A 23,559-nucleotide genomic window follows, 5' to 3' on the forward strand; every position below is an offset into this window, starting at 1 on the left:
GAGCTATCCTAACCCTAACCCCTAACCCTAACTTCTCACCCTAACCCGAACCCATCAAGACAGGATGGAGATTTCAAGACAGGATTGGACGTTTTCTTTAGACTTCTCAGGTTGTTCATATTTGTTCAGGTTATTCACATTTTATTGTTACAGGATAATTTGTAAATGTCAATATTTTCATAATTTAATGTTATTTTTTTGCACTAAAGCAAAGAAAAAAATTAAGTTGTTAATTCTAGATTTTTTTGGGCTTAATTCAAGATTTTTTTTACTTAATTGAAGATTTTTTTTTTTTGCTTAAGTCAAGATTTTTTGCTAAATTTGAGACTTTGTTTTCGCTTAATTGAAGACATTTTTTTTACTTAATTGAAGATTTTTTTTGGGCTTAATTCAAGATTTTTTCCTTAATTCAAGCTAAAATTGTTTTGCTTAATTCAATTCAAGACTGTGGAAGTTTTGCACTTGGCAAAAACATCCCAGGGGCCGAACTGGACCCTTTGGCGGGCTGCATTTGGCCCCCGGGCCGCATGTTTGACACCCCTGCTGTACATGATGTAATTTATCTGGGGTTCGATTAGCTGTGAGAACTGTACATCTTCCTCCGTTAAAAGATGCTCTATGGGCCAAAGAGTTCAATTGTGGGTATTTTTGAAGGTTTCCTGTGAAAAACTGACTACATGTAAGCAGTGTTTAAAAAAACAAAACAAAACAAAAACAGTCAAGCAAAAAAAAAAAAAAAAAAATGTAGTTAATGAAAGATTGCTTTTGACCTGTTATATTGTATGTGGAGTAAATTTTTGTATGAAATGTGTGTCAGTGAAATTAAATGAAGTTGGGTGCTGATAAAGATGTTTAATTAAAAAATAGATAAATAAATAAAAAAGTAAAAATAAAAAACGGGGATGAAGAGGAGCCTGTCTTTACATGAGGGAGAGCTTCATTGGACAGGGGAACAGTGTGAGGACCAGGGTTTTTTTTATTTATTACCTCCGCCAAGGAGGTTATGTTTTTGCCAGGGTTTGTTTGTTTGTCTGTTTGTTTGTTTGTCTGTCCGTTAGTGTGCAACATAACTCAAAAAGTTATGGACAGATTTGGATGAAATTTTCAGGGTTTGTTGGAAATGGGATAAGGAAGAAATGATTAAATTTTGGTGGTGATCGGGGGTGGGGGGGCCCACGGGGGGGGCGCAGACCAGAAAATTTCATCCAAATCTGTCCATAACTTTTTGAGTTATGTTGCACACTAACGGACAGACAAACAAACAAACAAACAAACCCTGGCAAAAACATAACCTCCTTGGCGTGGGGGGGCCCACAGGGGGGGGCTACTGATCAGCCTTGGCGGAGGTCTGCGCTCTCCGAGTGCTTCTAGTTTCTTAATGTTTTACACAAAATAACCCTACCCCTGACCCTAACCCTGAGCCCTATCCCTAACCCTAATTCTAAATCCTAACTCTTCATCCCTAACCCTTATCCTAACCCTAACTCTAACCCTAGTTTAACTCTAACTCTGATCCTCCAATCCTAACCTTAATCTAACCCTACCTTTATTCTTACCCAATCCTCATTTCTTTCTTAACCCAATTTTTGTATCCATATAATATAATGATTATTATACTTGCAATTATTTACATTTTTATCATTATTATCAATGTTGTTGTTATTATTATTTTACATTTATATGAAAATGTTTATTATCCTGTTTATGGATACTTACCTTTATGTACCTGAAGGAATCCTATTTTTACAATAAATTCAACGCAAGACACCAAATGAAAGGTATACATTTATTCCACAATATTTTTTTCACAATAATGACACACAAAGTTTCAACCTTGTCATATATACTATTTTCTTTCATTTTAATGCACAAACTGACTTCCCCTCAGGTTTTTCATTGCCGTTTACAGGTGATGTGATCCATCCATGACGTCCTTTTTCAGTTTCTCCACAGCTGTGTGCATTGGGTGTGAGGGTGCGTTACATAATTACTGTTCTTATGACTGTTACAGGTGTGTGCTGTACAGTCAAACACATGCATGCACATTCTGTAATGATTAGAGTGGAAGAATGTGTTTAGTGCAAGATTAGAAGAACACTATTAGAACACAGTGACACCAGACCAGTGCAGGACATACTCCTTATTTTTACTGTATTTTAGAGTTTCTGCTTTTTTGTGAATGCTTTTTAATCTAAATTCATCTTTTTTTCCTAATTTTACGATTGTGCTGTTCTTCTGTCTAAAATTGTTGATATTTGTATTATTATGTATGTTTTACTTGTTTTGCATATATGTTAAATTTCATTGCATGTTCGGAATAAATCACTAAATCATAAATCAGAATTGCTTCTATGTTGTACCGCTTTGTGCGTATTTAGGAGACTCTGCAGGCTTGGAAATGAAACAAAGTCACCTCAGAATGTTACAAAAAGTGAACATTTTCAGGGTCTGTTCCATTTTATTGATCTGTTCCAAAACACAGTAAGGAGTTGTTTGCAAATCATTAACTTTTTTTTTTTTTTTTTTTTTTTTTTACTTAAACTGTATATGATGCCATTATATTTTCATTTTTATACATTTCCTAAAGATTGTGTTGCTACCTGTGACAGAGACAGACACACTAACACAACAGTTGTCATTGTTTTATAGAGTTTAAATAGTTAGTTTGGTTAGATTTTTTTTTTTTTTTGTATATAAATAGTTAATTAAAACTAATTTTACCATGTCATGTTACAACACATGCTGCTGTTTTGTTCCATTACACACCTCCTCACCTCACTGTCATTTGTAATAGGTTTTATATCTTTTATATTCTATCCTAATTTATTTTCTATACCACTTTATTTATTCGTGTTCTATTTTTACGTTTTTTTTTTTTTTTTTTTCTTTTTTGGATTGCAAGACCCAGAGCTACTTTTTCCTCCATATTTTACTTTTCTTAAGCGATTCAACACCATTTATTATAATATTATCCCCTGTATTTTGTGTTTTTTTAGTGCAGAGCAGGTATTTTCCTATATTTAATTCACTGATTACGTAGCTGCTCATTAAAGCTCAGATTAAAGTTGAAGGTTATTATATCAAAAACAGAGAAAAGTGAAGGAAAAGGGACTTTTTCCTCGAAGATATCAATAACTGAACATAAAACGAGATATCATGTCTGGATAACATGCCACTTTTAGTTGTTGTGTTATCTGTACACATTATAAGCTTTTCGCATGTGTATTCACGCCATGTCAAATACCACGCAATTAGCGGTTAGGGTTAGGGTTAGGTTTAGGATTAGGGTTAGCGATTACGGATATGTAAACCGGAGATCTTGGCATACATTGACACTTGATCAAATGGTGTTGAATAACATGTGAAAGGATGAAAATGCGTACATATATCACACCAAATACATAAGAACTCGTGGGTTTTACTGGTGAATCAATGCTGTAGAACACATGTGTCAAACATGCGGCCCGGGGGCCAAAACCAGCCCGCCAAAGGGTCCAATCCGGCCCCTCGGATGAATTTGTGGAATACAAAAATTATAATGACAGTATTAACAATCAAGGATGTGAAAATCCTTTTAGGTCAATTCAATCTGAAGTGGGTCAGACCAGTAAAATGCAATCATAACAATCTATAAATAATGAAAAAAGCACATTTTTGTCTTTTTTTCATGTAAGAAAACTAAAATTACACAAAAATGTTTATATTTACAGATTCTCCTTTTACAAAAAACTGTGAATAACCTGAACAAATATGAACAATATGAAATTTCTTAATAGACGTATGTAGAATTTTAACAATATTCTGCCTGTTACTAAATATTTTGTGTATTTGTAGATCCACTCTGATCTGTAAGTTGTGATGCACATGTGTAAATGATAAACTGAGGCGTAATATTGTTAACATTGCACTTATTTTTCTTAAGAATTTTCAGGTCGCTCATATTTGTTCATGTTATGTTCAAGTACAGCTCATAGATTTTCATATTCATTACGGAATTTTACTTTTTTCTCTCAAAAACACAAAGAAAACGATGTTGACATTATTTATCAGTTCTTAACCTATTGTTTATATTATTTTACTGGTCCGGCCCACTTTAGATCATATTAGGCTGAATGTGGAACTGAACTAAAACGAGTTTGACATCCCTGCTATAGAAGATGATGGTGTTTCCATGGTAACTACAGAGCCTCTACACGTCCAAATGGGTCATATCTAATGACCATGAAAAGATAAAGAACTGTATTTTACACCAGTTATTTCAACGTGTTATAGGTTTAGTGGATCAGAAGTTATTAAATATTTTAGATCAGTGGCTGTTTGGGTTTTTATGGGTTAAATAGGAAGCATCTAGTGAATTAACAATAAAAAAAAAATCTTTGAATCTTTGGATCTTCTCCGAACACCTACTATGTTTCCTCTTTAATTATTACTGAGCTCTCCATTGACCAGGCTTCTATAACACAGATACAGAAATACATTTAATCCTGTGTGGAAATGCCTCAGCTCATCTCTACAACTGTACGATGACTGATCAAATTTGGCAAATGCGTCTAATGTTCATGAGCTACTGGCTTCACCTCTGGCGCCATCGTGTGGATGACATCAGAACTTAATTATCTTTACAAAGTATGGGGTCATTTGGGTGAATTCATAATACTTTCCTTGACCTTTAACCTGGGTTCACGTTGTTTGCCTTGTGATACTTGCACATATTTAAATTAGACAAGTGTGATGTAAATAGTACACACACACACACACACACACATACATATATCGGGTCATTGTGATGTATTTTTATTTCATGCCACTGTGATGATGGACAGACTGGTAGCTTGTTGACAGGACATGTAAAATAGACAGCTGTTGACAGAGAAAGAAAAGGATGTATAGTATAGATGAAAAAATCCTAGGTGTTTGTTTGTTCTATTTTCTTCTCCGGTTCCAGATGAACTTTATAAATAAAGTTATTACCGAGCCACAGAAGTACATAATCAGCTGCTCTCTGCTGTCATTCATTAGGAGCCTTCTGAGCAGATATGATTACTGCCCTTCTCAGGCTCGACCAGACTGAGCACGCTCTGTCTGTGTGAGGGTGTAATCAAAGGGTCGTGGATGCACAAATACACTGATGCATTTTCGCTCTAATGAAGAGTCATGAGCCTTGATTAACTAAATATTAATATGACAACAGGTAAAGCAGGGTCTGAGTAACCAGCAATTTGGATTCATGTTTGTATTAAAGCATGTTTTATTTAAAGGAAAATATGACAAAAATACTATTTAATCTAACTTAACCCTTTATCGGGCAAGGGACTATTTTTGGTCATTTCAGCAAACATTAAATATGGGTCCAATCCCGTGCCTCAGTGAATTCAAGAAGCATGTTAGTTTTTATAACACTATGCAGTGATTCAGAGAGATTTTATAGACATTTTTAAACTGTAAATAGTGAATATGAGTGATTTTTGTCAGTTTATGACCTTATAACAGTCAATTTATTGCATGTATTTACTTCTTATCAAGTGCTGTTTGGATGTTTTATGGCAAGAGGAGGGAGACTAACACACTACGGTTGAAATGTTGAATTTCAGAGTATTTCAGTGAGTGCTCTATAAAGGGTTAATTGTTAATTGTTAGAATTTTGTATTTTCCAGTGAAAATCAGTTATTATAAATGTTCATAAAAGCTTAGAGTAAATTCAAATGTTACATAAAAAACAGAGAAACCTGAACTTATCAGTGACTTTATCAGCACAATATTTCATTAACTGAATATAAAACAAGTGTCCACAGCCACTGTCATTTGTCAAACTCCATGGGTTTTACTGGTGATTCAGTGTTGTAGAAGATAACGGCCTTTCCATGTTCACTAAGGAGCCTCTGAACATCCAGATGAGCCATATTTTATGTCGAAAAACTGAGAAAATACATTTTACCTGAATTATTTACATGTTTTATCAGTTTTAGTGGGTCAAAAATTATGAAACATTTGATATCAGTAGATGCGTTTGGTTGCTGGTGACTGTTTAGGACATGAAATAAAGTATATTTTGGTGTTACACCAGACATACATTCTTATCCAGCCTAACTCTGTCCCAGTGCATGCTGGGATAATAAGGTCTGACACATAAAAATTGAAAAAGACTAAAAAATTCCAAAACACCTCATGGAGTATTTAGTATGCTTACACTCCTTAAGGCTGTAGCACTAATCCAAAACACTTCCATACACTAAAGCATGTCTGGAAACCTGTCTGTTTACAACATGTAGTATATGACCTTCATGTGTAGGCTTTAGGTTTGACCACCTCAACCAACTTCTGCCCCATCTGTTTGGACACTTTTTAATTAGTTTCTTTCTTTCTTTCTTTCTTTCTTTCTTTCTTTCTTTCTTCTTTCTTTCTTTCTTTCTTCTTTCTTTCTTTCTTCTTTCTTCTTTCTTTCTTTCTTTCTTTCTTTCTTTCTTTCTTTCTTTCTTTCTTGTTTTATGGTGGGTGGCTGTGTTTGAGTGCAGACCAAAGTTCACAAAAAGCACAAGACAAACAACATCAGGTTTTGTCAATAAACACAGTATTTAAAAGAAAGAAAGAAAAAAAGGGAAAGAAAGTAAAAAAGGAGAAAAGAGAGATGGGAATAAGGAAAGGTGGAGAGAGAAAGAAAGAAAGAAAGAAAGAAAGAAGGAAGGGAGGAAGGGAGAAAGAAAGAAATAAGGAAGAAAAAAGGAAAGACCAAAGAAAGGAAGGAAGGAAGAAAGACAGAAAGAAAGACAAAGAAAGAAAGAAGAAAAAAGGAGAGAAAGAAAGAAGTAAAAAGAAGTAGAGAAAGAAAGAAGTAAAAAGAATGAAAGAAAGAAAGAAAAAGAAAGAAAGAAGTAAAAGAATGAAAGAAAGAAGTAAAAAGGAAAGAAAGAAAGAAAGAAAGAAAGAAAGAAAGAAAGAAAAAAGTAAAAATGAGGGGGAGAAAGAAGAAAGAAAGAAAGAAAGAAAAAGAAGAAAGTAAGAAAGAAACGAAAGAAGAATAAAAAAGAGAAAGAATAAAGAAAGAAAGAGGAAAAGAGCAAAAGAGAAAGAAAGAAAGAAAGAAAGAAAGAAAAAGAAAGAAAGTAAAAGAACGAAAGAAAGAAAGAAGTAAAAAGGAAAGAAAGAAAGAAAGAAAGAAAGAAAGAGTAAAAAAGAAAGAAAAAGAAGAAAGAAGAAAGAAAGAAAGAAAGAAAGAAAGAAAGATGTAAAAAAGGAGAGAAAGAAAGACCAGGAAGTCCATAGTGTGTATTGCAGTGAACCCACAATGTCAGCTGGGGCTTTCATGTGTAAACATAAACCACTCATTCTAAAAGGATAATAACTCTTATTTTCACAGGATTATAATGGAAATAAATAGATAACTGTAAATACTACCATCCACTTAGAATGATACTGTAGAAAAGAGAAGACACTTTTTCTGTTTTTAGTCCAAAATTCCTGCTTTTATCTTGTTGTGTACCTTCACCTTTTCTCTCTTTTACATGATTAAAATAAGACAAAATCTACCGTGTTCTGACACAGATGATGCAACATTCATATGAATAAAACCAACTAAATGAAGTGATGATGTTACAGTAGAATCCAAAGTAAACCTCCAGAGGACGGAGCTTTGCAGGCTGAGCTGATGTTTGGATGTTTTCTGGTGTCCGTTTCCTTTGTTGACCACAGTCCTGCTGCCCTGTTTCTGAAAACCAATGCAAATGTTACCGTGTGTGGTATCACAGCGGCCCAGAACTGATGACCTGTGAAACAGGAGAGGGGGTGCATGGGACATGTTTGAGGTTTGACACTGTCGGTGTCAGCCTGAAACTGATGCTGTTTGACCTTGGCCATTCTCACACTCAAATACCTCCCAAATGAAGTCCACCCTGATCCTCCTCAGACCGGCAGGTGAAGACGGTACACTTCTCCAAACAATGGAGCAATAATTTAAAGATGGACCACAAGGACATCTTCAAATAAAATGAATGAAACTATAATGACAAAAAAAAAAAAGTGGCTTTCAATGTAAGTCAATAGGAGCCAGGTGTTTTTGTAACCAACACCTAGTGGTCATCTGTGGTATTACACTTAAAGATACCTCTGCTTTATTTTGGAGCGACAGTCTTTGTGCCAAAATAAATACTCAACGGTTAATGAAGGAAAAAAAAAAATATATATACGATTAAGAATAAGCTGTTATTTTAAGTAAAACAAATATTATTGAATATGATTGAGTTTCAACAAGAGTATGTCGATATTAAATCAAAATGGTGACTCTTATAACCTGGATAAAAACCCTCATGAAAATAATATCATGTTCATTAGAAAACTACACAAAAGCTAAATTCAATAAACAGAGCCTGCAAAAGTCCCACTCTGCAAATGAATAAGCTATAAGTTACCAATTAACGGAACAATAATTTAACAATAAAGTAATAATAATAATAATAATAATAATAATAATAATAATAATGATAATAATAATAACAACAATAATAATAATAATAATGAGTGGTGCCAGGCACAACAAACTCCGCCCCTCACATATATTGTAGCTTATTTTGGCATCGATCTATCTGATGTCATCATGTCTACGAATGTTCTAATGTCAGCATATCAATAACCTTTATATATGGGCCAAGTTTGAAGTAAATTGAAACAACATTACAAAACTGATGTTTTTTTTAGCCCATTATAAGTAAATGGGGGGGGGGGGGGGTGTTTAAAAAAAATCATAAAAAATTTGAACTTTGACCTATTGTTCCCAAAATGTAATGACATCTATTCTGGGTCACTGGCAATCTGTAAACCCAATTTTGGTATGAATTCAACCGCAAGTTTTGCTGCTACAAACGTTTGAAATTTCACCCACAATAAGTAAATGGAAGTAAAAAGATTTTAAAAATTCATAAAAAATTTGAACTTTGACCTACTGTTCCCAAAATATAGTCAGATCTATTCTTGGTCACTGGCAATCAGTAAACCCAATTTGGTATGAATTCAACCAATAGTTTTGCTGCTAGAGTGTTAACAAACAAACAAATAAAGTGATACAAAAACAATACCCCTTCCTTGCCTCCCCTTGGGGGGGGGGGGGGGGGGTAATAATAATAATGGATTGGATGCACTTTTCAAGGAACCCAAGGTGCTTTACATTATTGATCCATTATTTTTTTCCTCTCACACCTCTCACATTCATACTTGAATGAATGAATGAATGAATGAATGAGGAAAAAAAAAAAAGCTGATTGATTTAGTCTGTTTAGACAGAATTCCAATGCAAGTGTATGGAAGCCAAGACCGTTTTACAACCAACACCTAGTGGTCATCAGTGGTATTACACTTTAAGAAACCTCTGTACTGGCTTAGTTTGGGAATCAGTCCTTGTTCTTAAATAAATACCCAACAGTTAATGGAGAAAAGAATAGATAAGCTCAAAAATAAGCTGCTTACTTGACAGTTTCAACCAGATTCTGTTGATATTGAAATCAAAATGCCGTCTCCTCTAACCTTAAACCAAATCCTTCATGAAAATAATGTCCCGTTCATGTTCTGCACCGAAGCCCCACCCTTCACAAACCTCCGGCGTTCGGTGTTGTGCTGCAGTCTCCAAGCAAACCAGCAGCTGTTGGCCATCGAGACTATTTCGGTCGAAGGCGAGCTGAGCCAACTTTCACACTTTGGAGTTTGAGCGTCTCTAATGGAATAGAGCGCCCCACGCTGCGAGCCAGGATCATGGTAGCAACAGGGAATGCCCCCTCTTGTCTGACCTCCTATTGTCTGAGTGTGTTGTAATACTGTAATCAGGACGGATTCAGGTGGCATTAGCGCAACTGTAGCATAGACGGCACAGTGGTAGACGGAGGCGTAACGAGGAGGTACACAAACAAACAACTTAGTTACAGTAGGAAGTAATTATGTAGGTATATAGGTGAAAAATTCTAAAGAAAAATAATCATAAAGAATACACAAACACCATGTACAATGTAAACCCACATTTTAATCCATCTCCATAGTAACAACTGCAAAAAAAAGAAATGTATATATATATATACTACAGGGTGGGGAAGCAAAATTTACAATGGACATTTAGTTGTTTTTTCTCAGCAGGCACTACGTCAATTGTTTTGAAACCAAACATATATTGATGTCATAATCATACCTAACACTATCATCCATACCTTTTCAGAAACTTGCCCATATGAGTAATCAGGAAAGCAAACGTCAAAGTGTGTGATTTGCTGAATGCACTCGTCACAACAAAGGAGATTTCAAAAATAGTTGGAGTGTCCATAAAGACTGTTTATAATGGAAAGAAGAGAATGACTATGAGCAAAACTATTACGACAAAGTCTGGAAGATACTATTAAAGAAGAATGGGAGAAGTTGTCACCCGAATATTTGAGGAACACTTGTGCAAGTTTCAGGAAGCATGTGAAGGCAGTTATTGAGAAAGAAGGAGGACACATAGAATAAAAACATTTTCTATTATGTACATTTTCTTGTGGCAAATAAATTCTCATGGCTTTCAATAAACTAACTGGTCATACACTGTCTTTCAATCCCTGCCTCAAAATATTGTAAATTTTGCTTCCCCACCCTGTACGAACAAAAAGTTAAGGATATTTCTTTTTTTAGTCCTTTTTTTGGTCATTTTTGCAATTTGTAAATAAAACTATGTCTGTTCATTAAAAAATGTGTTTCAATTCAGTTCACACACAAAAAAAGTAAAAGGCGCTGTGCAAGAATCCCAAATGAAAAAAAAATAGCCCAAAAATTAAAAATATCCTTAACTTTTTGCTAGTAGTGTATATCTATCTATCTATCTATCTAGAGAGAAAAAATACAACAATGTTGTAAATTAACCTATTGTTTGTGCACTGTATCACCAGCAATACTCAAAAAAACACTGGTATTAAATTTTTCAATGATACCTGCACGAAGCAAACAACCCAAATCTGTAAAATACAGCTGTGAACATTTTAGAAAAAAAGAAAAAAAAAAAGACTCTCAAATGGCCTGAACAAACATACATAATATACAGTCATTGAGAAATCTTAAAAGGGGAAAAAAAAAAAAAAAAAAGGATTGTCAGTTACATTTGCTTGAATGCTGGGGGTAAAAATGTTTATGGCACATTAGGCAGAATTAGTAGAAACTACACTGTACATAGAGATTTTTTATTTTTTTATTTATTTATTTTTTTTAAACCAAGTAAATGTCGGAGCTTGTTGCATACACATACATTAAAGCTCACATTAATGATTGTCTACACCTCTATCACACTCAAGCTTCCATACAACAATCCAGTTCAGTTTGGACTTTCTTCATACTTCTGTTGTTCTTCCCTCAACATTTAGTCAAAAAAAAAAAAAAATGCAAACACAACAATGCTTTTCTAATGTGTTTCCTTCTATCCTACTCAGATGACCCTTATATCTCTATCCTCTCTGCGATCGGACCCGAGGACAGCTTTGTAGAGAACTAACCAACGCCCACTCTCTGGTGACGGAATAGAAAGTTCATCACAAAATAACCTACATCTCATGAGGAAATGTGTTGGCATCCATGCCGTCCTCCAGGCACAGGATCAGGTGAGTCACTCTGATTAAAAGGCCCGGATGCTTCCTTCTAATAAGCCAGTGTTTAGAATCATCATTAAAAATAAAATTAAAAAAAACAACAAAAAAAAACAAACATTCATAACAGTGCTGCGTTGGTGTGACCGAGATGCAATAAGAAGACAAAATACATTCCACTGACAGCTTATTATAAGCCTGTACACTGCGAATACTTCATAGAATATGGACAGGAGTTCCAATTGTCCACAAAATAAACAAGCCTTGTCTTTTCTTTTAACCCTTTAACTACTGCAATCTCACTGGCGCTGCATTTTGCACTTTAGAGCATTCAAATTACTGTAACTCCTACACTGTTTACCCTATCCACAAAATTCCAACAGCATCAGAAAGCTGAGATTCTGAGCTTTTCAACACTATAGAACACTTTATGGCAGCACTTACAAGTACAAAGGAATTGTTTCAGACTTCCACACTGGAAATACCAAAAAATATTAAGTCATACAGTCACGGAAAAAAATTATTAGACCATCAAAAGTCATCAAAAACAATGGTTATGCAATCCAGTCCTAACTCCTGTGTGTGTCATGTGACTAAAACAGACTGAAAACATGGAATGAATAAAAGCACTGTTTTTGTCAGTACAATGACATTGATACTGATGGAAGAACTGAAGTGATTTTGGTTTTTATCAAGAAAACATGTTAAATGGATAGATATCAGCTGTGAAATTAAACTACTATGAGCTGTTTTTGTTGTTCTCATTACATTTGTCCAAACAAATGGACCTTTAGTTGGACCAGGAATTAAAATTAACAAGAAACTGAAGAAAACATGGGTGGTCTAATAATTTTTTCTGCGACTGTATTATGGATACTGAATGTTCAAGACCAAAAAGCATGTTTGAGCAGATGTAAAATAGTTGCAAAGAGTTAATTATGGACATTTACAGTTGTTTCTGATAATAAATATCCTAAAAACTTCAAGTCCATTTTTACTAAAACATACTGTTTTAAGCATTTTTTATTTATAATAATGATAATTAATGGCCAGATATTGAAAGTTAAGTTCTTCCTGAAAACAAAAGTGCAAAAAAAATTGGCTAAAACATACATTTTCTGACACTTTTATTGCAAAAAAAAAAAAAAAAAAAGATAAAGACTCCTAGGCGGCCTGTTATAATGGAAGTCTTAAAAGGGTTAATAGGCTCTAAATTGCAAGGAACATGTTTTGTTTTATTTAGTGGTGGGCAGCGATTAAATTTTTTAATCGCAATTAATCCTGTGGATTTCTGCGATTAATTGTAATTAATCACATAGTTATATTGGGGGGGGGGGGTGCCTGCATCAAAAGTGTGTATTGCCTTTAAGTGATATTTCAGACTCGAAGTACTCTGGTGATAAAAATAATTCCACATGTCAGTGCTTCCAAACACCTGTGTCCTTCTCAACCCCACCATCTGAAGACATTTCAAATGAAAATGTCCATGGAACAGACCGCTACTTTTACACATGTTTATGTCCACACATGTTTATTTCCAGTTGTGAGTGATTGACAGGAGTCTTAAGCCCACTAATAAGAACTAATACTAATAAGCCCAATAATATGTGATGTTCAGTTGTTCGAAGCAAGCAAAGGGGGCCCTGAAGTGGTCAGAATAAATTGCACTAACGTATGTTTTGTCCTTGCGGTGTTACTGTAGTCAGTTCGGACATAAGAAGTAACTAACGGACACATTTCTTTCACTCTGTTTGTATGGCCCGAAAAACGTTTGCCTGTGAGTATTTTATGTTCAGTTGTTGTAAGAATGAATAGTATAAAATATCTCTGATGTGAACCTTTGTTGCTGGATAAAAAGACGTAAATCTTAAGTTAATCTGTAAATGCTAATCATTAGCATGTCTATGGATTTTCCCATTCAAGTTAGCATCGAGCTAATCACATGGTAAATAAGTAAAGGTTAGTTCAAAGGCTGGCATATTATACCTAAACACAACCAATGAATTTACATAAACTTAACATGAGCCTGCATAAAGAATTAGCAACCCATCTGCGACTGCTAGCATAAACGAATTAGCTTAAACATGTTAATAACACATTGGAATAAACACATCCAAAACAACGTCATAAACATGTTACTAACGGCATGTTTGCATGTGAAATTATTTAGTAAACAACAGAATGATTGATACATACAGGTGTTGAACTGCAGGAGTTACACACAGTTTGATTCAGCAGTACTCAGAAAGTTCGCTTTCTCCTCTCAGCTATGCGCAGTTCACACAGAGCACCTGCGCTTGGTGCGTGTGGAGCGCCAAAATAAAAGCATGAGTTTCAAAATAAGAGTCCGTATGTATAAATGAACTAAGACTTGCTTGAAAGGCAGAATGACCTTAACAGGAGATTAAAAAATTGTTGGCGTTATTTAATGAATGCGTTAACGCTGTAATAACGCGTTAACTTGCCCAGCCCTAATTTTACTATTATTATTTTTTAATAAGTGGGTAGAGCATCAATTTAGTTAAAATTGTTCATGTCCGGTAAGTCTGTAAAACATCAATATTCCAATGTTGTACAATGATACCACCTATTAAAATGTCCCCATCCAACAAATTTGTGCTATTTAGATTAAGGCCCGATCACACCAGAAAGCAGCAAAGCTAAATAAATATGTGCTTCTACATAAAACTGAGTATGTGATTCTACAAACTTATGTGGTGAACCTCAGACAAGCCTGCACGCAAAGCAACAGCAGCTGGTAAGTGATTGTAACCCTAACCCTAACCCCTGACCTTAACCCTAACCCTAACCCCTAACTATAGTAACAGGAAACCATCAATTTACTGCGTTTACTTGCTGCTTGTGAAATGATGATTCGACAACCATGTTTAAAATATGTTAATGGAACAAAACACCAAATAAAACTGCTTTAAAGTCTTACAATGAGCACCATACATTTTCATTCAACAAGGCCCTCATCAGCTGATCTGAATGTTCAGCTGATATCTACATCAGTGTTTCCCTAAATTATTCTACTTCTACTTAATCCCGTCTCAACACTAATGACATAAACCCTCTTAACTGGAGCAGAATATCACCCTCTCAAACTTGACTATAATCAACCACCATCGCAAAAACATACACAGATGCATCATGGGTGTTTTACAAGAGGTGGATAATGTGCTTCTGCGAGTAACTTAAGGTATTTAGGAAGAAAAAGTTCCTAAAACCACCATCATCTCCACCTTCAAATGACTTAATTCTGTAAGTACATGCCATGAATGTCTTATATTTGTATAAATTAAACTTTATTTTATCAAAGCAGGAGCAAGCAGACAAGACCTGGAGAAATATATTACAAATAAATTAAGAAATTTGTGACTGACAGACATCTTTCTGCCAGATATTTATTTTCCGTAATACATACAATTAGTAAATCCTGCAGGAGAATCCACTAAAAATCAATTTATTTATAAACAGTATTTTACTGTTGCAAATGTTGCAGGGATTGGCCCTTAAATCAGAAAGTACAACCTTTAACCCATTAAGACCCAGGACTACATTTGTGGCATTTCCATTTTTTTTTTTTTTTTAATCTATATTTATCCTTTCTTAAGTGTTTTTTTCACCATTTATTATAATATTATCTTCTGTATTTTGCTTTTTTCAGTGTAAATCAGGTATTTTCCTATATTTAACCCATTAAGACCCAGGGATGCTTTTGTGGCATTTCCATTTTTTAAAAAAAATATCTATATTTAACCTTTCTTAAGCGTTTTATCACCATCATTTGTATTATTGTCTTATGTATTTAGCTTTTTTCCCCCAATATGTAACCCATAAAGACCCAGTGCTGCTTTTGTGGCAATTCCCAAATGATTTTTTTTTCTCCATTTTTAACCTTTATTAAGTGATTTATCACCATTTCCTCTAATATTATGCTTTGAATTTTGCATTTTTAAATCAGCTGTTTTCCAATATTTAATGTACTGATTATGTAGATTGTTCATGAAAGTTCAGACTAAAGTTGAAAGTTATTAAATCCAAAACAGAGAAAATTTATGAAAAAGAATATTTTATAATATATTTTGCTCTGTATTTTGCATTTTCAAGTATAAATTAGGCATTTTCCTATATTTCATTCGCTGATCATATAGATGTTCATAAAAACTCAGATCAAAGTTGAGGGTTATTATATCAGAAACAGAGAAAACTCAAGAAAATGTGACTTTTTAGGTAAAATCTATCATTAACTGCACATAAACCCAGTGTGTCCATCCACTGTCATTGATCCAACTCCATGGGTTTGACTGGGGAATCAATGTTGGAGAAGATGATGGTGTTTCCATGGTAACTATGGAGCCTCTGAACATCCAAATGGGTCATGTCTGATGACCATGAAAAGATGAAGAACTGTATTTTACACCAATTATTTACATGCATTGATAGGATTAGTGCAGTGGTTCTCAAACTTTTTACAGTGGAGTTTCCCCTGAAATATACTTTTTTAGCCAAGTACCCCCAACCCTCACTTCAGCACTTTTGATTGGAAAAAAAATTAGGCAAAATTAGTTCTCCTGCCATTGGTGTCTGTATATTTTCAAAACTTTATAAACAAACAACATGTATTTGACTGTAATATATCAAAAAAAAAAAAAAAAAAAAAAAAAATTAAAGTACATTTGTGTCCAAAATATAAACTGAAAATTGCCCTTTTTCACCGATAAGAAAAAGAAATAAATTGGTCATTGTTTAATAAATGAACCTTTTATCAACATAAAATAATTACTTAGCTAATAATCAAATAAACTCATTTTGAATAATATCAAATAGAAATGTTCTTCAAATGTTACCAAAGCTCAAACAAGATGATTGACAATAAAACTATTACATGAATCTATTGTGTTTTATATTTCAGCATTAATTCTCAGTTTTTATTTTGTATTCAGTACATGATGACTTATTTAATGGAGTTTTTAAAAAAAAAATTTCAAGTACCCCCTGGGCTTCTTCCAACTATCCCTGGGGGTAAATGTAGCCCACTTTGGGAACCCCTGCTGTAGAAGATGACAGTGTTTCCATGGTAACTACAGAGCCTCTGAACGTCCACATGGGTCATATCTGATGACCATGAAAAGATAAATAACTGTATTTTATACCAATTATTTACATGGATTGATAGGATTAGTGGGTCTTTGTGGGTTAATTCACTTTCTAAAGCTTATGATAACACTTTTAATTTTAATTTAATTTTTTTAACTTTCATTTCTATGCATCTTTAACTTGTGCCAAAACACCACTTTATTACCTGTTAACAACCTGCAAGCCCAAGCGATTCTCTACAGGTCACAGTTACTACAGCACCTTTCACATTTCCCATCACATCCTGCATCCCCAGTGCATTTAAGGCAGCTGTTCACTATCGCTGGTTTCACCTCATCCTGCAGACACTGATTCCAGTCAAGCTTAATCTGCTCAACTGCCACAACAATGGCCACAAATTCAAGTAAAAAGGATTCTATAGCTCAAAAGCGAACGGAATTCTACTCTGGAGCTGTGCCTCTGCTTATTGTGTCTGCATCTGTATACTGTTATCCATCCTACACGAAATAAAAAGGAAAAAAAACAAAACAAAACCAGGCTGCTTGTTTCTCACCTTTTTTTCTTGGATTCAACCCAATGGCTTTTCATTTTACTGCCTGAAAGGTCACTTCCTGGCGAAAAAGTTGAAACACTATTTAATAATAACTCAGGGCAGCCAAAGAGCGCCAACACACCCCCACCTCTTAGCCTGCCAAAGAAAAAGAAAATGCCAGAAAATGTCCACAAGTTACATATTTTTCTGTTGTACTTAAGTCTAACTGGCATTTTCTCCAACAAGAAAAGCTCTCCAAACTGTTACTCACGATACTGAATACACACATTTTACTCAATACTCTATCTGACGTCCAACCTAACGAAAACCAGCCAATATCTGCATGCTATCCTAGGCACAACAATCATAACAAAACACTGATAAATTCAAATAAATCCAGCAAACAGTGGAAACGTATTTAAGACGATGCTTTCCTTCCCCTAAAGTAAACTTAATTAAGTGTTCAAACATTTTCTATTTTACCCTTTTTTTTTTATATAAATACTGTACATAAAAATATTCACTATATGCCTCATCTGAAGGCATTTCAAAAAGCTAAATATTGAGATTATCATTCACACCCCAGCAGATGTTTGTTTTTTTTTTTTCATTTTTTGTTCCAGTCATGTGTCAGGTCTGTGAAAACTGAATTTTTCATTTTTAACTGTATTGCTATTTTTCTTTCTATATTTCAGGCTTTCCTGATGAGTGGGATGAAACAAAAATTTAAAGAAACCAGCTTAAAATGATGACACCGTTACAAAAATGTGGTTGAATATTGTTTAGACAGTGACCCATGGCAAATTTAGTATTAAAAGAGTGTGTGTCTTGTCTCAATGAGAGGAAACACTGCATTCAACAGAGCAAACTGTCAACATCAACCCATGCATGAATCATAAATCTACACAACAAACATACTATTTAATCTACGAAACGCAATTCTAACCATTATCCAATCGTATATTTGTGTAAATTTACCAAATAATTTCCTTAGAAGACATAAATAAAGTGTAATATTAATGCCTTAGTGTTTCATCACATATACAAATTATAAAAATTGCGGTCAACTGCTTTAACATGTAAAGTGCAGGACCATGACGCAAAATTACCTTTGAGGTGATTATGATGCAAAACAGCATCAGCTACTGAAACATCTCTTATTTAAAGTGATAAATATGCGATTTCAGATAAAACGCCACAGGCTGACACTTTCAGCTTGTGGCAGTTTATCACATTAATGTTGTGTAATGACTTGTGAATCAATAATAATAATAATAATAATGATAATAATAATAGATGTAAGAAATGCGTCTGTTGAAACTGTAAAATAACTGAAAAACAAATTAAAATCAGCTAATTAACGTTAATAAATACAATTTCCTTGACAGAGCATTCATTTACAGGAACTGTCATTCGACAATATTTAAATTAAAAGCAAAAAAATACAGAAATATACAAACTATAATGCTACACAGCTCTCGCTTTCCTTAAACTCTAACAGCCTGTGAGGCCTGAAATCATGTAGCTCCTGAGCAAAAAAAAAAAAAAAGTACATGCAAAACGTCAGAAAAGTGGAAAGTTCCTACTTCATGTAAAGTTCCTATTTCATGTCAACAAGTCACAATAAACATGGAGAGTAAACTGCCTTTCAGATTTGCTTGGAGCAAGAAATTTAAAAAATGTGGTGCCCTGAGCTGTTTAAAAAGCATTTAATCCTGAAACAATTCTGAAAATACTTTTAAAAGAACATGCTCAGATGCTTTTAGTTGTTCCTATATGTTATAGAACTTTCATTTTCAGTCGCTTTACTTATTACAGAACACTTTGCATCTTCTCTAATTTGGAAATAATACAGGATCTAAATAATTTGCAGCATTTGTGAACAGTGAAACTCCCCAAATCTGTAGCAACATCTTCGATAAATGAACAACTGTGTTTCAAATGAAGAAATAATACCAAAAAAAAAGGCCATTAACCCATAAAGACCCAATGCTACTTTTGTGGCAGCTCCAAAATAGGTTTTTCTCTCCATTTAACTTTTCTGAAGTGATTTATCACCACTGTGTTCTGCAGTTTTTCATGGAAAACCAGGTATTTTCCTATATTTTATTCACTGATCACGTACTATTCATAAAAGCTCAGATTAAAGTTAAGAGTTATTGTATCAGAAACAGAGAAAAGTGAAGAAAAAGTGACTTTTTCAGCAAAAAATATCAATAGTTGAATGTAAAAAAAGCAAGTGTGTCCATCCACTGTCATTGACCAAACTCTGTTGAATCGATGTTGTAGAAAATGATTGTGTTTCCATGGTAACTACAGAGCCTAATGGGTCATGGGACCATGAAAAGACAAAAAACAGTATTTTACACCAATTACTACTTGTATTGATAGGATTAGTGGATCAACAGGTATTAAACATTTTAGATCAGTAGATATTTTTGGTTTCCGGTAGCTGCCTTTGGGTCTTTATGGGTTAAAATAAATAAAAATAGTAGTAGTAGTAAAAAGGGTCAAGCTGGTAAGCTAGTGTGTCATTGTGGCTGCTATCATACGCCATGCTTACAACCATAAACATGATACATGAGCCAATGTTAAATTAAGCTCAGTAGTAACAAGTACGGTGGAAAACATGAAGGTGTAGAGTTATAAAGGGCAAGTAAAAAAAAAAAAAAAATCACCATACAAAAAAGTGAGTGTTATCGTTGTCAAATCTGCAAAAATTGCCCTTTTCTTTAAAGACTATTAACCTTAAGCTGAGGTTGTGGTTGTTAATCTCATCTGTTCATTTTGGAATAAAACTCCTCTGATTGTCTAATGTGCACCTGATGCGGTTGATAAAAAAAAAAAAAAAAAAAAGTGCAGGCCCTGAGACCCACGGACGCAGATAAAAACAGATATGAACAGATCGATAGGTGGACTGATGGAAATAGAGGCGCTCTCTCTCTCTCTCTCTCTCTCTCTCTCTCTCTCTCCCAGGAGCAGAGCAGAGAACAAATCAGCCGAGCGCTTCACATTCCTGCCCGGGCCCTTCTCACCCACCACCACGTCACTCTGTAAAACGGTAAGGCAGCTGTCGACTTCCATCAGCTCAAAGTGCATCTGCGAACATATCCAGTCTACCACCCACCCACACATACACACACACACACACACACACACACACACACACACACACAAACAGCCGACACATAAATGTAAAATACACTAAGATATGCACACGTTTGGTTTCCATCCAAGTATTTCATGTTGATTTTTTTATGTAGAAAAGCTTAAAGCAGCGAAATAAAAAAAACAACAAAAAAAAACGTAATAATCTAATCCCATAACACACTCACAACTGACGCGACAAATGGCGATGGCCGACTAAATAACATTAGTTCGATTAACAGTTCGATTAAAGTGCACTACAGTTTAAACTTAGCTTCAGTAAATGTTTACTGTAACACGACCGCAGCAGACCTGCATTTCAGATATTCAGATATTCTCTCCCCGAGTATAAGAACCCTACGTGCTGTAATGAAAGCGTGGCATACGACCAACATTATGTGAAAACCGAGCAGCAGTAATTACTTTTCCAGTACTAATCAAACGATGTTACGACGCTCTCTCCTCCTTCTCTTCCTCTGGTGGATCATTTAAGAAACAAATTCTCTTCAACTCAAACTTGGACGAGGCACAAACTTTTTTTTATTGCAGCATTTCAAAAAAAAAAAAAAAAAGAAAAAAAAACTTCCAAATTAGCTGAACAGTGGGATGGAAATGGAGCTACAGACAGACACAAGCACCACAAGTTATAGGCGTTTTTTGTAGAGGCAGTGGATATGCCAAAGGCCCTGCGCATTCATTCACATTCACGCCACAAACTCTCTGGGCTTCCCTGATATTTCCAACCCTGGTACAGAATCCACCACGGTCAGAACTCAGGGGCCGTTCTTCTTCTTCTTTTTTTTTTTTTTTTTTTTTTTAACTCTTGCATGCCCTATTTCCAACCAGTGACTGCTTGCTTCAGCTTTCATTGCACTCTGAGTGGAGTCACAAATCATCGCCAGCCCAATCAGGTTGGACTCGAGCACTAAAGACAGTCATTCAGTCCTTCCACAGAGGGGTGGTGGTGGTGGTGGTGTGGGGGGGAGGGGTGATGGAGGAGGTTTCATCTTTCTCACTCTACTTGTTTTTCACCTCCTCTCGCTCTCTCTCTCTCTCTCTCGCATGTGTTTATTCCTCCACTTCTTCTTCTTCTTCTTCTTCTCTTCCTCCTTTACCCAATCCTTTTTTCAGTCCTCTGTTATACCCATGCCGGTCATTCTGACTGGCACCTTTTTTTGTTTTTTTTAAAAGGCCCCTTTGGCTGATGGAGAATTAGTGGCTCGGGCGACTAGTCTGGACGAGTCCTCCACTGTGGGGTCAAAAAAAGCCAATATAAAGTGTTATTCCACTGAATGATATAATGATGTCCTTTTGAAGCAGGGTGCTCGCTCTTCATCCAAATAAAAATTCCAGACTTTTTCAAAACTGCTGTTTTTTTCCCCCAAAACCTTGACTTTATGTTCTTCTATACTTGCGTGCCTACTTTTTTGATTGAGATTGTACCTGTTGTGTGTAGAAGAAAAATAAATTTTAAAGCTGCGTTTGACTTTTGCCAACAATTTTTCATCAAATCTCTAAAATCCAAGTCATAGCCTAAGTATCACGAATCCATTCCCTCATGTTGATCAACTTTGAAGTGTCCTCCATCACAAGCAGTCTGTTTGTTTACATATCAAACCAACAAGTCACTCGGGCCTTTTTGGAAATTTTGTTGTGAAGTGCATCGTGGGAATGGAAGTTCCATGCAGCAACAAACACAGAAATGGCTTCATTGTTTCTTGCTGCTGAGTTGAATTCCGAAATGACCCAAGTGACGGTTTGGTTTCGGTTTGGTATATAAACAAACAGACCGCTTGTGATGGAGTCAACTTCAAAGTTGTTCACTGTGAGGGAAGTGATTCAGGTGTGCAACCAGGGAAAGACAAACGGATTCATGATACTTAGGCTATGACTCAGGTTTTGTAGATTTGATGAAAAATTGGTGATGAAAGTCATATGCAGCTTTAATAAATGTATGAATGAATGCATTATCCACAGTAAATTATGCTTTAAGGATTTGATTGAGATTATACCTGTTGTCTGTAGTGGAAAAGTTCATTTTAATATATGCATGACTGAATGAATACATAATTTGTAGTAAATTATATTTTACTGACATAAACATTTTTAAAACATGAAAATTACAAAAGTGAATGGATACCACACAAAGAAGTTTCACTTGAATCATTCCAGTATCAGCCAGTTCGTGAAATCAAGTTTTTTATCTGCTTTCATCATGTATTTCTTATCTTACAAGATTCTGGGCCTTTGAGCATACTCTTAAATTCAACTATGAGACAAACTTTTTTCAATACTTTATTAAAACTTTCACACAAAATCAAAATTCAAGACCTGCACAAGCACCCTGTGAAGTATGTTATAGTAAACTTTAAAGTTCCAGTGTGTAAAATTTAGTGGCGTTTAGAGGAACTGATTGCAGGAGTTTCTAGTTGGTAGATTTACATGACACTTAAAAAACTGGCTGCCTAAAAACAAATGCTAGTTCTGTTGAGGAACTTGTCAGTTGCGTGTAGTTTGAAGAAACACCACTAGAGGTCACTAATAGGGCTGGGTATCATGGCCAATTTCCTTAATTGATTCGATTTAGATTCATAAGGTTCTGAATCGATTTATATGGATTTGATTCAGTATTAATGGATTGATTCAGATACATTTTTAAAACAAAGTCACTGGAAATAATCTGTTGGAGCTGGGGGGGGGGGTTACCGGGGTGAGGTACTCGCAGTCCTGCTCTGAAAAATCAATGTGTCATCCACTACACACTGGATGAGTCACGTGGGCGCAGCATCCAAGATGGTTAGGGGACCTCTCGTCCTGCACATGCAATTTTTAGATTATTAGTGTAAAAAACGCATATATTTAAGTAATCTAACGCTCACTCTGAGTGCTTTAATTGCTCAAACAAAATATTTATGGTCAAGAAAAGGCTTAGAGGACATGGTGACATCGAAATATTTCAAAAACTCTTCTCACATGTCTACCCAGAGAAACCTGGCGCATGACGATGATCAAGCTGAGGATGACGCTCCCCTAACATACCGGAAAGTTTTGAAAAATTGTTTGCGGAAATTTAAAAAAAATATAACACACTGAACCTTTAAATGAACCTACCTTGAAATAAGCACATCACTCTTGTTGTGTTCTGCATAAATATTCTAAGTATTAACTGTATTTCTTGGTGGTTAAGGCCATAATAAA

The 23,559-nt window shown here is 35.0% G+C and overlaps 1 protein-coding gene and 1 long non-coding RNA gene across 2 annotated transcripts in view; one reads left to right on the forward strand and one right to left on the reverse strand.

The window, feature by feature from the left end:
* Window positions 1-5,652: 5,652 nt before the first annotated feature.
* On the forward strand, window positions 5,653-22,642 carry LOC115436802 (uncharacterized). The gene is made up of 3 exons (XR_003937873.1): window positions 5,653-5,663; window positions 13,534-13,538; window positions 22,558-22,642. It is a non-coding gene; the product is annotated as an uncharacterized LOC115436802 (long non-coding RNA).
* LOC115436798 (junctophilin-1-like) overlaps window positions 21,157-23,559 on the reverse strand; it is a 48,192-nt gene continuing 45,789 nt past the window's right edge. Inside the window, exon 7 of the mRNA XM_030159737.1 lies at window positions 21,157-21,610. The gene's annotated coding sequence lies outside the window, so the exon portion shown is untranslated. The remainder of the gene's footprint in view (window positions 21,611-23,559) is intronic.

The sequence above is a fragment of the Sphaeramia orbicularis genome, chromosome 17 (genome assembly GCF_902148855.1).
Source record: "Sphaeramia orbicularis chromosome 17, fSphaOr1.1, whole genome shotgun sequence".
In the NCBI taxonomy this organism is placed as follows: domain Eukaryota; kingdom Metazoa; phylum Chordata; class Actinopteri; order Kurtiformes; family Apogonidae; genus Sphaeramia; species Sphaeramia orbicularis.